General features: G+C 45.8%; 1 protein-coding gene across 6 annotated transcripts in view; it reads left to right on the top strand.

Annotated features, from left to right (window-relative positions):
• LOC142491689 (unconventional myosin-XVIIIa-like) overlaps window positions 1–16,604 on the top strand; it is a 38,066-nt gene that overhangs the window by 5,316 nt on the left and 16,146 nt on the right. The window contains exon 2 of one of the 6 annotated variants that reach the window (XR_012800454.1): window positions 7,982–8,271. The exons of 2 other annotated variants lie outside the window; for them this stretch is intronic. The gene's annotated coding sequence lies outside the window, so the exon portion shown is untranslated. Of the gene's footprint in view, window positions 1–7,981; window positions 8,272–8,871; window positions 8,974–11,608; window positions 11,743–13,000; window positions 13,141–16,604 lie in introns of those variants that run through there. 3 more of the 6 variants (XM_075594625.1, XM_075594623.1, XM_075594622.1) reach the window with 3 other exon arrangements.

The raw sequence follows: 16,604 nt of genomic DNA, 5'->3' as shown, positions 1-16,604 counted from the left end.
CTCTGCAAGTGCTAGTCCCACTTCCCCTTATCTTTATTGGTTCTCTAATAAGGGTAAAGACCACACTTGATTAACTTAACCGTTCAGAGGCCCGTAAAAAATTCAGCTGTGTGGGATTGTGCCTTTTTTAATGAGACAAGCACAATTAGGCTTAACAAATTCAGAGCAACAGAATTGTAAAGCACAACCTATTGTCACGAAACAATGTGGCGTTTTTGTGATGGTGTGGAGATTTCTGCATATGATCTAGTGATAAGCAAGGAGTGCTAAATCATCACTTGAGTAAATCCTCAGTGACAGGCAACATAATTTTCAAAGAAATAAAAGGTAGTTTTTTAATTGAGAGAAAAGGCAAGTTACATTATCTTCTGGTGTCTTATGACCCTCAAATTAGGCTGTAAGTTCTTATTTGGGGCGGGGGGGGGGGGATTTCTCTTGCTTACAAGTTTTCAGATCAACTATGCAATTACTATTAGTGCTATATAAAATAATAGTTGCTGAAATAGACAATTTCTCTGCAAAATATAAAATGTCTCCATACTGCTGACTAAATCATCCTTTTGGGATCATTGTCTTTCTTTTGGAGATCTGTTGCTTGTAGCTTAGAATACACTCGTTGTGATTGAAGACAACCACAGTAAAGCTTTGAAACATCCAATCAGAGCTGGGTAATGAAGCCCAGCTTTTGCTTAGTGCTATTTTAGGTTTGTGGAGTTTTGCTTTCCTCTGCCTGTATGTGAGGCTCCTTTGTGCACTCATGTTTTATGCATTGTGCATGGGTTTTTACATCTAGAGACTCATCGATTTAAATCCTTCTCATCCGCTGCTTCATAATTTCGAGAGCTTTTAGACATGTCCTTGGGATCTGTAGACAAGGGGTGTCTTCCGGACCCATTTCCAGTAGCACTTCTGAGCCTTAAGCCCATCCCTGCAGGGAGACTCTGCATGCCATTGTTCCACAAGGTAGGACATGTTTAGGAGCGGGGGAGAGGTAACTATTGGGTACGGTTCTAGTGGTTAGTAGCCCCGTGATTCAAGTAGATGAACTTGTTGCTTGCTGTGGTGGGTGGTAGTCATTTAGTGGGGATATCCGCTTTGCAGCAAATGCGTTAATAGTCTTAAAGGTGTACTAATAATTGGGACCAAAGTGAGCAAATGGTAGCGGTAGGGTTAACAGGGACGTGGAGTAACTCGATGAGTAAAGGCACTGACCAATGACACTGAGCGTGAATCAGGGGAACCTGGTTCAATTCCCAGTGCCAGCTCCTTGTGACCTTGGACAAGTCACTTTATCTCCCTGTGCCTCAGGAACCAAAACATAGATTGTAAGCGGATCTGGACAGCGACTGTGTCTGTAACAATCCCTATGTGCTGCGTACCGCGCACTATACTGTAAATGTGAAGCGCTTTGAGACCCATTGGGAGAAAAGTGCTATGTTAAATAAAATTATTATATGCTTGATACAGATCTTATACTATATTAGTGAAAGCACTGTATGTTTGCCTGCCTGCCTGGATGTCCGGTGTCCCTAGCGGCAATGTCATTGGTCCCTTGGGCCGCCCGCCCCCGCACACCTCTCATTGGCCTCACACACTCACACCACCCCCTTGGCCCGCCCCCCACACCTCTCATTGGCCTGAGGCGGAGTGACGGGCCAAAGGTCCACAAAAAAAAAAAAAACACAGTGTCACACACACACACACACACACACACACACACACACACACACACACACACACACACACACCTCTCTGTCCTCTCCCCCCCCCCATCACACTCACCTCCCTCCCACTCCATTCCCTCCCGCTCCACTCACCTCCCTCTCACTCCATTCCCTCCCGCTCCACTCACCTCCCACTCCATTCCCTCCCAGTCCCTCCCCGGCGGGGGGACACGCGCCCACCTAAGAGGCGCCCGGAAGCCGCTCCACTCCCTCCCGCTCCACTCACCTCCCTCTCACTCCATTCCCTCCCGCTCCACTCACCTCCCACTCCATTCCCTCCCAGTCCCTCCCCGGCGGGGGGACACGCGCCCACCTAAGAGGCGCCCGGAAGCCGCTCCACTCACCTCCCGCTCCACTCACCTCCCACTCCACTCACCTCCCACTCCATTCCCTCCCGCTCCACTCCCTCCCTGGCGGGGGTTGGCACACGCGGCACCTAAGAGGCGCCCGGAAGCCGCTCCACTCCCTCCCGCACTCTCCTCCCTCCCGCTCTACTCCCTCACTCACCTCCCTCCCGCTCTACTCCCTCCCGCACTCACCTCCCTCCCCGGCGGGGGGACACGCGGCACCTAAGATGGCGGCGCCCCGAAGGAGAGGTGACGTGTGTGTGTGTGTGTGTGTGTCACTGTGTGTGTGTGTGTCACTGTGTGTGTGTCACTGTGTGTGTGTGTGTCTCACTGTGTGTGTGTGACACTGTGTGTGTCTGTCACTGTGTGTGTGTGTGTGTGTGTGTGTGTGTGTGTGTGACACTGTGTGTGTGTCTCTCACTGTGTGTGTCACTGTGTGTGTGTGTCTGTGTCACATGGGGGGGGCAGGAGGGGAGAGAGAGGGGGGGAGCGGAGAAACATACAGGGGGAGTGGAGAGGAGAGAGCCGGAAATTTTAACCAACCCACCCCCCTCCTGTCCACTCTCCCCCCCCTCCTCCCCCCCTCCTCCTCCCGTCCGCTCTCCCCCCCTCCTCCTCCCGTCCGCTCTCCCCCCCCTCCTCCTCCCGTCCGCTCTCCCCCCCCCTCCTCCCGTCCGCTCTCCCCCCCCTCCTCCCGTCCGCTCTCTCCCCCCCCCTCCTCCTCCCGTCCGCTCTCCCCCACACCTCCTCCCGTCCGCTCTCTCCCCCCCTCCTTCTCCCCCCTTCCTCCCCCCGTCCGCTCTCTCCCCCCCCTCCTCCTCCCGTCCGTTCTCTCCCCCCCCTCCTCCTCCCGTCCGCTCTCTCCCCCCCCCCTCCTCCTCCCGTCCGCTCTCTCCCCCCCTCCTCCTCCCGTCCGCTCTCTCCCCCCCTCCTCCTCCCGTCCGCTCTCCCCCCCCCCTCCTCCTCCCGTCCGCTCTCTCCCCCCCTCCTCCTCCCGTCCGCTCTCCACCCCCCCTCCTCCTCCCGTCCGCTCTCCCCTCCCCCCCCTCCTCCTCCCGTCCGCTCTCCCCCCCCCTCCTCCCGCCCGCTCTCCCCCCCCCTCCTCCTCCCGTCCGCTCTCCCCCCCCCTCCTCCTCCCGTCCGCTCTCCCCCCCCCTCCTCCTCCCGTCCGCTCTCCCCCCCCCTCCTCCTCCCGTCCGCTCTCCCCCCCCCTCCCGTCCGCTCTCCCCCCCCCTCCTCCTCCCGTCCGCTCTCCCCCCCTCCTCCTCCTCCCGTCCGCTCTCCCCCCCTCCTCCTCCTCCCGTCCGCTCTCCCCCCCTCCTCCTCCTCCCGTCCGCTCTCCCCCCCTCCTCCTCCTCCCGTCCGCTCTCCCCCCCTCCTCCTCCTCCCGTCCGCTCTCCGTCCTCCCTCCCGTCCGCTCTCCGTCCGCCCTCCCGTCCGCTCTCCGTCCGCTCTCCCCCTCCTCCTAGCGGGAAATTTAACTCACGGGCAACGCCGGGTCTCTCAGCTACACACACACACACACACACACACAGACACACGTTTACACACACACGTTTACACACACACGTATACACACGTACACACACACGTACACACACGTATACACACACACACGTAGGCGCACGCATACACACACACGTAGACACACGTATACACACACACATGTAGACACACGTACAAACACACACGTGTACACACACGTGTACACACACGTATTCACACACGTATACACACAGGCACACGTAGACACACACACGTAGACACACACACACACACACACACACACACACACACACACACACACACACACACACACGTAGACACACACACACACACACACACGTAGACACATACACGTAGACACATACACACACGTAGACACACACGCACGTAGACACACACACATGTACACGGAGACACGTACACACACACATGGAGACATACACACACACATGTAGACATACACACACGTGTATACACACACGTATATACACACACACAAGTGTATACACACACATGTATATACACACACACACACACACACACGTGTATACACACACACACACTATCCCCAGCACCACCACATCAGCACACCGCTATCCCATGCCCCCCCAGCACACTGGCATTCTCAGCCCCCATCAACACCATCAGCACCCACACATCGGCACCTTTGCACCTCCCCCATCGGCACACCCACATCCGCACCCCCACATCAGCACCAAACCCTCCCAAATCAGCACACCGATACAATCACCATCAGTACAGCCACAGCAGCACTACCACCGCACATGGGCCGCGTTGACCACTCCTCACCCAAATGCCACACCCACACCACAAACATCCCGGGCAACGCCGGGGCTCTCAGCTAGTACACTATATTTGCAAGTAGCTTGGAAAAATGTTTTTTCTTTTCGTTTTCCAGTTAAACTTTGGCTTTGGGGAGGGGTGGTAAATGGTGATTATCAATCCTGTTTGCTCCAGGGCAGTAAGACATGAATCAGATTTGATTTATGGATGTCCACTTCATGTCCCAGGGCCAATTAGCACAGACTGTTAATAATCAGGGAAAACCAAGACAGATAAAGGGACTTGTCAAAGGCACAAAGACATAAGCTACATTTTTTCACAAAAAATAAATAAAGAAGCTTTTAGCAACATGTCACATTTTAGTGTTAACTTTACATATTATTTTGGACAGGCTCACAACTCTTTATTTTGCATGCACTAGCCCAAATACAGTGTTTGCCCTTTAGTACAGATGGCTAGCTGAGACTGTTAAACAATCAAGCACTTTGCAATGCATTGCTAACGATCTGTCTGCAAATGTGTTAAAATCAGGATGCCGGTGGTTGTGCCATGTGCAGAATAGAGAATGAATTCAGTACCCAATAATTTCCTTATACATCTTGTATGCTGTAATTTGTTGTGTTGTTTTGTTTTCTCTGGGGCTGGCAGATGCAGAGCCTTGTCTAAACTCTCAGGGATTAGTCTGATCTGAGTCTTGATGTCTAGAACCTGAAATAAGCTTTGATGTTTAGAAACAATCCCTCTGTTGATTTGTAGAAAGGCCCTGTGACTAGGATCTAGATGTGTATTCCTTTAGAAGTGCAGTGCTGGTCACCACCTGAATTCCAACTGGTAGAGTAGTAGACTAATAACCGCAGTTGAAGCAGACGTCCCATTTAGTCTATCTCCAAATATTTGTGCCTAACAACCTTTCACATGCTCCATTGTGAAATACTCCAGTATTTTTCTACTTTGAGGAAATACTGAAAATAGATATTAATAGCGGCCTGTAAGACCATTTAAATGAATGAATGTGATATTTTGAGGTTTTAAATGGATAATTGACAACTAAAAAAAGGCAAACGTAGGTATTTTTTTTTCTTGATTGTGAACATTGCAGCCGGAGGTATATTTTACTTCTTATTTCCGCACTCTGCCCTCTGTCTTTCTGTATATTATAACATTGTAAATAAAAAAAATCATGTCTTCTAGTTAACAGATCAGTACATCACTAACTCAATTGTGCCCTTTTTGGGGCTACACCATCAATGTTAAAAAAAAAAAATCCAACAAATTAAATAGTAACAAAAATTGAGGTTTATTGCTGCTGCTTCATAGCTGAGCCCTGTTGTAATTTGTCTTTTTACAATTTGGCTTTCAGGCCTAACTTTTTAAAAACTATTAAACATATGTCAAATTGCATCAGCAACAAATTGGATGGTTGCTTTTATCTTTTTGCAACTAAAATAGGTATTACTAGGAGCACTGCATTTTTAACCTGTACATGCTCGTCTATCTGGATGGTGTACATCCAAAGGAAGCAATATTTGTGTATGCCATTGAAGAACGAAGCGCTTCCATTCTGTTGAAACCGGCCGGTGACTGTGGTGGGATTACCTCTAACCACAAGGCTACCTCCAAGTGACAGCGACTCAGTGACGTCATGCGATAGCACAGCTGGCCTTTTCCTTCGCAGGTCAGAAAGTAATGGGCAAATGTCAAAGAAATAGAAGGAGATTCTGAACCTAAACACCTCACAGGTTTGTATTCAGTGTGCATTCCTGTGGCTTGTTTGGAGAGGAGTCAGAGGTAGGAATGGCCTTGACGGATGTGTGGCATTGTACTGAGCAACCCAGGATTTTCTATCCTTGTTTTCCTCCTTTTTTTATCTTTAAATAATTGCTAGCGTGGGTTTTTCCTGGGAAAGGAGACTCGCAGGATTACAACTCACAGCTCACGTTTGACTTGATGATATACTTACTCTTGTAGACATCTAGTATAATTCAACTCTCCTTGCAGGCACTGGAGCATCTTTTCTTACCTAATTTATAATGTTTACATGTGTAGAACTTTATGGCAGCAACTACACCATTGGTATTAACCCTTTTGCTGCTCTTACGACATACCCTGGAACGGCACGAGGACTAGCACGCCTGGGGCCATTATGATTTACACGGTGCATCATGTGACGCCTGCTTGTTTTCTAGTGGGAGATACGGTAGGAGCGGAAATGGAGTGGGCTTCACTTTCTCGCATTCCAGGGCCTGCAAGCGATCACGTGGTTTACGGACCTGGAAGTCTGATAGTGAAAGGGTTAATGTATATTAGGATTGCTTTATGAAGCCAAAAGCAAGACTTAGTTGTGTATGTATGCATGTACAGTTAGGTCCGGAAATAATTGGACACACACAATTTTCATAATTTTGGCTCTGTACACCACCACAATGGATTTGAAATGAAACAACCGAGATGCAATAGAAGTGCAGACTTTCAGCTTTAATTCAAGGGGTTGAACAAAAATATTGTGAAACGTTTAGGAATTGCAACCATTTTCATACACAGTCCCCTTATTTCAGGGGCTCAAATGTAATTGGACAAATTAACACAATCATAAATAAAATGTTAATTTTTAATACTTTGTCAAGAATCCTTTGCAGGCAATGACTGCTTGACGTCTGGAACGCATGGACATCACCAAACGCTGGGTTTCCTCCTTTGTGATGCTTTGCCAGGCCTTTACTGCAGCTGTCTTCAGTTGTTGTTTGTTCGTGGGTCTTTCTGCCTTAAGTTTTGTCTTCAGCAAGTGAAATGCATGCTCGATCAGGTTGAGATCAGGTGATTGACTCGGCCATTGCAGAATCTTCCACTTCGTTGTCTTAAAAAACTCCTGGGTTGCTTTCGCAGTATGTTTTGCGTCATTGTCCATCTGTAAAGTGAAGCGCCGTCCAATCAACTTCGCTGAATTTGGCTGAATCTGAGCAGATAATATATCCCTACACACTTCAGAATTCATCCGGCTGCTTCTGACTTCTGTCACATCATCAATAAACACTAGTGACCCAGTGCCATTGTAAGCCATGCATGCCCATGCCATTACACTGCCTCCACCGTGTTTTACAGATGATGTGGTATGCTTCGGATCATGAGCCGTTCCAAGCCTTCTCCATACTTTTTTCTTCCCACCATTCTGGTACAGGTTGATCTTAGTTTCATCTGTCCAAAGAATGCTGTTCCAGAACTGGGCTGGCTTTTCTAGATATTGTTTGACAAAGTCTAATCTGGCCTTTCTATTCTTGAGGCTTATGAATGGTTTGCACCTTGTGGTGAACCCTTTGTATTTGCTCTCGTGAAGTCTTCTCTTTATGGTAGACTTTGATAATGATATGCCTACCTCCTGGAGGGTGTTCTTCACTTGGCTGGATGTTGTGAAGGGGTTTTTCTTTACCATGGAAAGGATCCTACGATCATCCACCACTGTTGTCTTCCGTGGACGTCCAGGCCTTTTTGTGTTGCAGGGCTCACCAGTGCGTTCTTTTTTTTCTCAGAATGTACCAAACTGTTGATTTGGCCACTCCTAATGTTCCTGCTATCTCTCTGATGGATTTTTTTCTTTTTTTGCAGCCTAAGGATGCCCTGTTTCACTTGCATTGAGAGCTCCTTTGACCGCATGTTGTGGGTTCACAGCAACAGCTTCCAAATGCGAATGCCACACCTGGAATCAACTCCAGACCTTTTACCTGCTTAATTGATGATGAAATAACGAAGGAATAGCCCACACCTGTCCATGAAACAGCTTTTGAGTCAATTGTCCAATTGCTTTTGGTCCCTTGAAAAAGAGGGGGCTACATATTAAAGAGATGTAATTCCTAAACCCTTCCTCCAATTTGGATGTGAATACCCTCAAATTAAAGCTGATGACTGCACTGTAAGCCCAATATTCATTATTTAACTGTAACTTGAATTTAATTTGGTACACAGCCGAAATAACAAAACTTTTCAGTGTCCAATTATTTCCAGACCTAACTGTATGTACCGTTGTGTGAAAAAGAAAGTACACCTCTTTGAATTCCATGGTTTAACATATCAGGACATAATAACAATCATCTGTCCCTTAGCAGGTCTTAAAATTAGGTACATACAACCTCAGATGAACAACAACACATTACATATTACACCGTGTCATGATTTATTTAACAAAAATAAAGCCAAAATGGAGAAGCCATGTGTGAAAAACTAAGTAGACCTTATGTTTCAATAGCTTGTAGAACCACCTTTAGCAGTATAAACTTGAAGTAATCGTTTTCTGTATGACTTTATCAGTGTCTCACATCGTTATGGATGAATTTTGGCCCACTGTTCTTTACAACGTTGCTTCAGTTCATTGAGGTTTGTCGGCATTTGTTTATGCACAGCTCTCTTAAGGTCCCGCCACAGCATTTCAATCGGGTTGAGGTCTGTACTTTGACTGGGCCATTGCAACACCTTGATTCTTTTCTTTTTCAGCCATTCTGTTGTAGATTTGCTGGTGTGCTTGGGATCATTGTCCTGTTGCATGACCCAATTTCGGCGAAGCTTTAGCTGTCGGACAGATGGCCTCACATTTGAATCCTAAGGTATACTTAATTTTTCACACATGGCTTCTCCATTTTGGCTTTATTTTTGTTAAATCATGACACAATGTAATATGTCATGTGTTGTTGTTCATCTGAGGTTATATTTATCTAATTTTAAGACCTGCTAAGGAACACATGATTGTTATTATGTCCTGATATGTAAAACCATAGAATTCAAAGAGGGTGTACTTTCTTTTTCACACCACTGTACATACATACATACATACATACATATACCGTGTGTGTGTGTATATATGTATATATAGATAGAGAGAGAAAGAAAGAAACACAGGTGCAAATATTGTTATATGATAAAAAATAGAGCATAACTTAGACTGGGAACAATGGCTGATATCTTTGGTGAAATCTAAAGTAGCAGATGATTTAGGCATGTAGGATACAAAGAATCCTCTCCTTCCTGCTGCTCTGTGTGGCAGTCTGCCTCCTCTCCACGTGGAACGCAGAGATTCTCCGTGCTGTAGCAGATCCGTCTGCAGCTGCCTTCCAGTTCTCCTGTGTTGCTCCTCAAATCTCGCGAGATAGCGATCGTGACGTCACTCGGCTTGTGTTTGTATCGGAGCGCCAGGAGTAATGTCCAAAGTATAGACTACACTATATCTGGAGGTCAAAGTTTGACAATTCTGGGGATAGGGAGAGCTTATGGATATATTCTTAAGCCTCCACCCTACGCGTTTCGTCCTGGTACTAGGACTTCATCCCTAGAGAAATAACTCATTTGTATAGTTGGGGAGTGGGATTAGCTGGATATATCCTGAACTCCTGAACTGTTGGGGGTGTCTTGAGGACTGGCGTTGAGCACCCCTTGTCAATTCTACTAGTGTTCAACTAGTATGAGGAAGTGTGTTTGTGAACATTTATATTCACTTAGTTGAAAAATGAGGAAGCAGGTAAGTGTGTTTTTATGTAACTACTACAATAAGGAAGCAGGTTAAGTTGACAGTTAAAGTGCAATGTGCCACAGGAGTCTTGTTCACTTGTAACTGTTTATATGTTCCGTGGAGGGGTTCCACGTCTATTTTAAGCACCCTTGTTATACTTTGGATATTCGGTGCTGTTTTTGCAGGTATTAAGTATGTCTGCATACCTGTGAACCAGACCCAAAACAAGTTATGGTGAGTAAAAGTGACAAAAACCCTCCACCGTACAGTAGGCAGCAAATAAGAATACCACTTTGTGAGCACATTCGCATGTCTCAGACAGGTCTGCAACCCGGCCTTTCCCCATTATCTCTTAGCATACAGTGCTTCCACTGCAGCCAGGGTTTCTGGGTACTGACATGCAAATGAGCATTCTGTGTGACATCTTCAACTAACTCAAAAACCAAGATTGGACCAAGGACTGAAAAATGTGAACTCCTAGTTGTATAAGCTTTCTGGGATATCTGGTCTTATTTGTTTGTAATTGCAACGAGCAGATCTACAAATTTCCAAAATGGGAAGTGGCTAAAAAAAATATGTATTTATTATTTCTCCGTTTTCTACAAAGACGTTTTGCGAGCTGGGTTTTTTGTGACGTCTGCGCGGAAATGTTTAAAGTCCAGGCACAGAGGAGGAAAGGGACATAACATGTACAAATGAAATCAGAGAGACGGGTGGTACGGGAAACTACTCGCTCAGGTTACACATACTGCCGCCTTGGACATTTGTGTAGCAGGAGAACCCGGTGCCAACTTCACGTGACCTCAAATCAGATTATTATGTCTCCACAGCAAAGAAGTGGATTTCCTGTAAATTCGGTGTGTATTGCAGTGTAATTCGTTAACACTTTAAAATAGCTTTTCAAAATGTAAGACTTACAGCCCTGTTTTGGCCCAGTGACGATGAACAGAGACCGCAGTGATCAGGGTAGACTTCTAACATATATCGGCATCATTCTAGCCCTGTTAACCCCTTCACTGCCATAACAGTTGCTGGGCCCTGCAGCAGCACAGGCTTTAAAACCCCCGGTAAGTTTGATGTGACGTTTACGTGGATAAAGGCTTTTGAGAACGTGTTGATGAAGAGTAAAATGAAAGCAGGCAGTAAAGGTTGTATGGAAAAACAAATGTTACGAGTCAATTTAGTGGGATTGCATGTTGACCGTAACTTAATGAGACAGTGACCTGGAGCTGTTTGTCATTGCTCTGGCGACTGGCTGCATAGCAGTGCCCTGTGATTGAAGGTACACAGTGCATGCACCACATCTGTTTTCAGTTTTTTGTTGCTATTGCTTTCCTGGCTGCTCAAGTCTGAAAACCACAAGCCCGGCTCTCTCTGGAACTGACAGGTCTGTAGCTGTGCTCGGCCCTTTGTGCAGGACGCTTTGTTAGAAACAAGCTGCCTGTTTCCTTTCATGAATTATTGAGAGGGTGTTAAGTTCTGCACAAAAATAACAAATGAATACAAGCGGCACGTGCTCCGGGCGGGTTAACCCTTGGCGCGCTAATTGTACGGCCATGCGTGGCTGGACCTTTTTTGAGCAATCAAGGGGTTAATTGGGGTGTGGACAAGGGGGAGTCGGGCTTGCGCCCTAGAGATGCAAATGGCAACTCTAGACACCCCCTTTTACAAATAGGGAGCTGAGAGGAGCTGTGGGTGTGGTTTACCAGGGAACAAAGCCCCACTGGTGGTCCTGTCTGAAATGGCACCCTTTAATTGACTCCTCTGATGTAGAAGAGATGCACGGTCAGTCTGCCCATGTTTGCTGAGTCCTTGTGTACTCCTAAAAGGCTCTGAACGAGAATATGCTATGTGGAAATGACGCTGATGAGTAAGTACAGTAGGAACACCTCTGCTCAATATTTGCTCATTGTGTGTGTTATGTTGCGTTATTGCCAAAGGAGCCTGCCGTGCGGCTGCTTCGTGTCTCACCGCTGACTCCCCTGACAAAGTGACTGTTGCAATGGATGCAGTCCAATTTGGCATTGAAAGGGTGGAATCAATTGGGTGTCTGAAGCTTTTGGAGTGTCTGCAGCTGCCTCACTGTCGCTGTATAAATCAGGGAGGTATCTACAGTAGCAACACACAGACAACCAGGGCTCTTTATTCAGGACCTTAATTGGGTGCGCTGATCTACCATAGTAATAATTTGTTTTATTCTATATAGCTCACATTATTCTCTGTATTCTCATTACATCTCTGCGCCGTGTGGTCTTTTGTGCACTCCTTTGGATGACCTTATCTTACTTCACCTAAGCTTGGTAACATTTTGTGCGTATTAGTACGTTTTTGCCTTTCACTCCCATTGTACTGCGTTGTGAAATCAAGTTTTTAATAAATGATGTTATAGGTTGAACTTGATGGACATATGTCTTTTTTTTCAACCTCTACTATGTTAATAATAGGGCACGGTGGCAATGAGCTGCTCATTCAACAATGGTCTCCCCTAATTAGACGACAGACTTACCTGCTATCTGTTTCTGCTTTCGTAGCTGTTCCAGTTCAGTGACCTGTCAATGTACACCTGAGTTATTTTGAAGTCTTAATCGCATCTGCAGAATATGTAGTGCTTGCTATATATAGCTCCATTCGCAAGGACGTGAGCATAAGCGTCACATCTATGGTGGACTCGTGAATAAGCCACTCTAAGGCTGCGTCCCCGCTGGCGCTGACCGCGCTCATGCTTGAGAGCGGTGACGTCACCAACTCTCTAAGCATGAGTGCCGGGTGTCCTGGCTATTTTGCAAGCGTGCACATGGGGGCATTTTGAGCGTGCTTCAAACTCACTTTTTTTGGGGAGAGCGTGTGAGCGCATGTGCCGCATGAGCGGAGACGTCCACATAAAAGAGTACACGAAGTAAAAGTGGCGAACGCTCAGCGCCAGCGGGGGCGCAGCCTAATGCTGAAAATGAGCGAGATGATCTCTGCAGTCAGCACGGCTTGACCTTTCTCTCCCTTATATCTATATGTGTAGCATTTTTTCCCCCAGTGTATTGAATGCGGAGGTTAAATTCAGGTTTCTGATTCAAAAGGGCAGGGCACGGTTGCTAGACGCCCTGTTTGCAGGGATTGTCATGTCAGTTTCAGGAGCCAGCCTAGATACCTCTGTCCCAGGAACAGGCTGTAACGCTGACTTCAACATTCTCAGTGTCGAGGCAAGCTGAGGAGTAACCACTTCCCTGCTAGAGATCAGTTCAATGCCTGCTGCGCGCTGCTGACAACGACACAGGTATTGTGATTGTGCCTGTTGATAAACTGCTGAGTATGCTTGTTTAAAATGTTTCAAATTATATATATATATATATATATATCATTGTATTTGTATTCATTTACAGTGAGGGGGAGGCTCGATTGTCAGTCTTGTTGGCCCCAGTGATAACCTAATTAACTTATCTGCTTCTTCCTCCTTGTTTTAAAGACAAGTTTTTGAAAGAGAACATGATAACGGATTAGATAAGGCAAAGATAGGAACTGTAGCCCTCGCCCAATACTTTAGTTTAGAGTTATTCATTGCCAGGATGAACGATCAACAATGATTTTCAAAAGTTGTATGATTCCTTAAGCGTCAATTACCTAGTAAATCCTAGTGTAAGTATTTTTTGTAAGGTACAGTACCTGTTTCATACATGCTTACCCATGCGCATACGTGTGTGCATGAAAGGGACTAAGGACAACTGACCATCCAGTTGTCCCTCTCCCCTCAGGGCATTATAAATGAGCACTTGCACCCCCAAACCTGGCCACACTACACGCCCATTATGCTGCCACCACCAGGATTAATCTAAAGCCGCAGTTCCCCGAAGGTGAAAGGTTCACTTGGAGCGCCGATACTACAGTACTTAATGCATTTTAGAATTAATATAACATAGTGTTTCAGTTACATACAGTGAATAGATTCAGACAGTTTATAAAATAAAGAGGTGTAAAACCGGAAACCTATACATTACTAGCAAAAGTTCTGCATAGGTTCCCCAGGGGGTTATGGGAAGAAAATATGAGATCCGCACACAGTGTGCCCACAGTTGAAATCTGATTTGTGTGGCTCAAACGCACATTCTTATACCCCACAATTCTTTGATCTTTGAGAGACGACAGATCCCTTGACATGCCTGTGGGGATGTGTCTTGTCAGCCATTTGTCACTTTCCCATGACCAGTGAGATTTGTATGATTGAATATCTGAGAGAGGAGGAATTATAGAATTTCCAATTCAATAAAGTATAAAATACTTAGTAATTGCTAGTAGTTGACAGGTTCATGATACCCACGTCTTAATACTGTAAGGAATCTGCTGGACGCTTACGTATTAAATGTAATAGACTCCTTTATATCCTTGAGGGTGGAATTAATTATTGGCTACTTGTCACAGCAGAATTCTGTACATTTTTACATTCTGGCTTTCATTGTTTACAAACCTATATTGCTAAAAGTTGCACAGAGTATGGATTATTTTAATGCTAAACTGTAATGTTATGGAATCGTGTCCTTTGTAGCACATCTTGGAATCTGGCTTTACGGAATGTATATGAGGTATTGTTAAGCTTACAGCATCTCAGCAGACACTTTGCTCCCGACCTACCTGTCATTGCAGTATAAACCATCAGAGAAAGTTAGTGGCAACACTGTTGTCTTAACCTTTTCAACCCCGGATGTAGAGTGAAATCGAACCTCTGGCATCTGTGGTCAAGATCACTTCAGAAGCGTTCGCATGACCACCACCTCCCCGGCTGATGGCACGCCAACCTCTCTGCCCTACCAGCCCCTGGAAAACTAGCATTTCCCCTTGATGTGCCGGGTACGCCAATAGGGGCTCTGGCGTGCCAGGGCCTGTGACATACCAGGTACTTCACAAGGGCACAGTGAAAGGTTTAGAAGACTTGATACCTCCTTAATGGTTTGATTACCATTAAAGCCATGAAAACTTAGGTTTGTATGTCACTGACTCTCACTGGCAGAGGGAAGCAGAAGGAAAAGTTCATTTAGTAAGAAGGTTAACCTCTTTGTTGCCATACTGCACAGAAAATGTAAGCTTTAGATTACTATATCGTAATACAGCCATTTACCAGATAAACCTATAACAGGTACTTTAGTAGGCACCTTTAAAGCAGCAGGGCATATTTTAGGTAAAAGCAGTCATTTCTCTGTAACTTGTTGCTGTTGATTTCCATTGTGCAATTTCTAAGACTGTGCTGTACAGTCTAACTATCACTGAAATGCTGCAGCACTTTCCCCTTTAGGCAGAATATCCAGCCTTGCAGTGATATGAACGTTATTGCTACTCCCACTGGCTCAGAATGTGTTAAAACTGAGCGACGTATCCTAAATTATGAAACTGATGTTAGAAATAAATAGTGTCGACATTTGTTTATTTATTTATAAAATATTTTACCAGGAAGTACAGGCATACCCCGGTTTAAGGACACTCACTTTAAGTACACTCGCGAGTAAGTACATATCACCCAATAGGCAAACAGCAGCTCACGCATGCGCCTGTCGGCACGTCCTGAACAGCAATACCGGCTCCCTACCTGTACCGAAGCTGTGCGCACGCGGGGAGACTATAGAGCCTGTTACACATGTATTATTTACATCAGTTCTGCACGTGTATGACGATTGCAGTACAGTACATGCATCAATAAGTGGGAAAAAGGTAGTGCTTCACTTTAAGTACTTTTTCGCTTTACATACATGCTCCGGTCCCATTGCGTACGTTAATGTGGGGTATGCCTGTAATACATTGAGAGTTACCTCTCGTTTTCAAGTATGTCCTGGGCACAGAGTTAAGACAAATAATACATGGTTACAAATACAGTTAAATAAATGAACAGGGTATACATTATATTCAAGACATTGCATGCACAGTTAAAGAAAATATATATTATAGGCTTATGAAACAGTTACAGACCAGATTAAAATGTGAGACAGCCTTAGATTTGAAAGAACTTAAACTGGTGGTGGATGTGAGAGTCTCTGGTAGGTTGTTCCAGTTTTGAGTTGCACGATAAGAGAAGGTGGAACGGCCGGATAATTTGTTGAGCCTTGGGACCATGAACAGTGTTTTGGAGTCTGATCTCAGGTGATAGGTGCTGCATGTGGTAGGGGTGATGAGCTTGTTCAGGTAGCTGGCTAGCTTGCCCATGAAGAATTTAAAGGCAAGACAGGAAAGGTGAACTTTGCGCCTAGACTCTAGTGATGACCAATCTAGTTCTTTGAGCATTTCGCAGTGATGTGTGTTGTAGTTGCATTGGAGAACAAAACGACAAATTGAATTGAAGAGGGTGTCAAGTTTGCCAAGGTGGGTTTGAGGTGCCGAGCCATATACTATGTCTCCATAGTCAATAATTGGCATTAGCATCTGCTGTGCGATACGCTTTCTGACCAGGAGACTTAGGGAGGATTTGTTCCTGTAAAGTACCCCTAGTTTGGCATAGGTCTTGGTTGTCCGGGTATCAATGTGCATTCCGAATGGTACATGGTGGTGTATTTTCTGTTTAGTGTAATTATTGCTTTAGGGCCAGGCTGTAACGGGTCAAAACCTACATTTTGCGGCGGTTCATTCATGAAAAAGACCCCATAGATACATAGCTGTCTGTCTTTTTGCATGTAGCCTGGTGTTCTATTCCCAGTGCACCAATAGAGAGGCCTCTTATGTCTATACTCGTATTACTAAATTAGAAGCATGTTTGGTAGGTCA

The sequence above is a fragment of the Ascaphus truei genome, chromosome 3 (assembly GCF_040206685.1).
Source record: "Ascaphus truei isolate aAscTru1 chromosome 3, aAscTru1.hap1, whole genome shotgun sequence".
In the NCBI taxonomy this organism is placed as follows: domain Eukaryota; kingdom Metazoa; phylum Chordata; class Amphibia; order Anura; family Ascaphidae; genus Ascaphus; species Ascaphus truei.
Note: the sequence above shows the minus strand (reverse complement) of the source record. Positions and strands in the feature narration are given on the sequence as shown.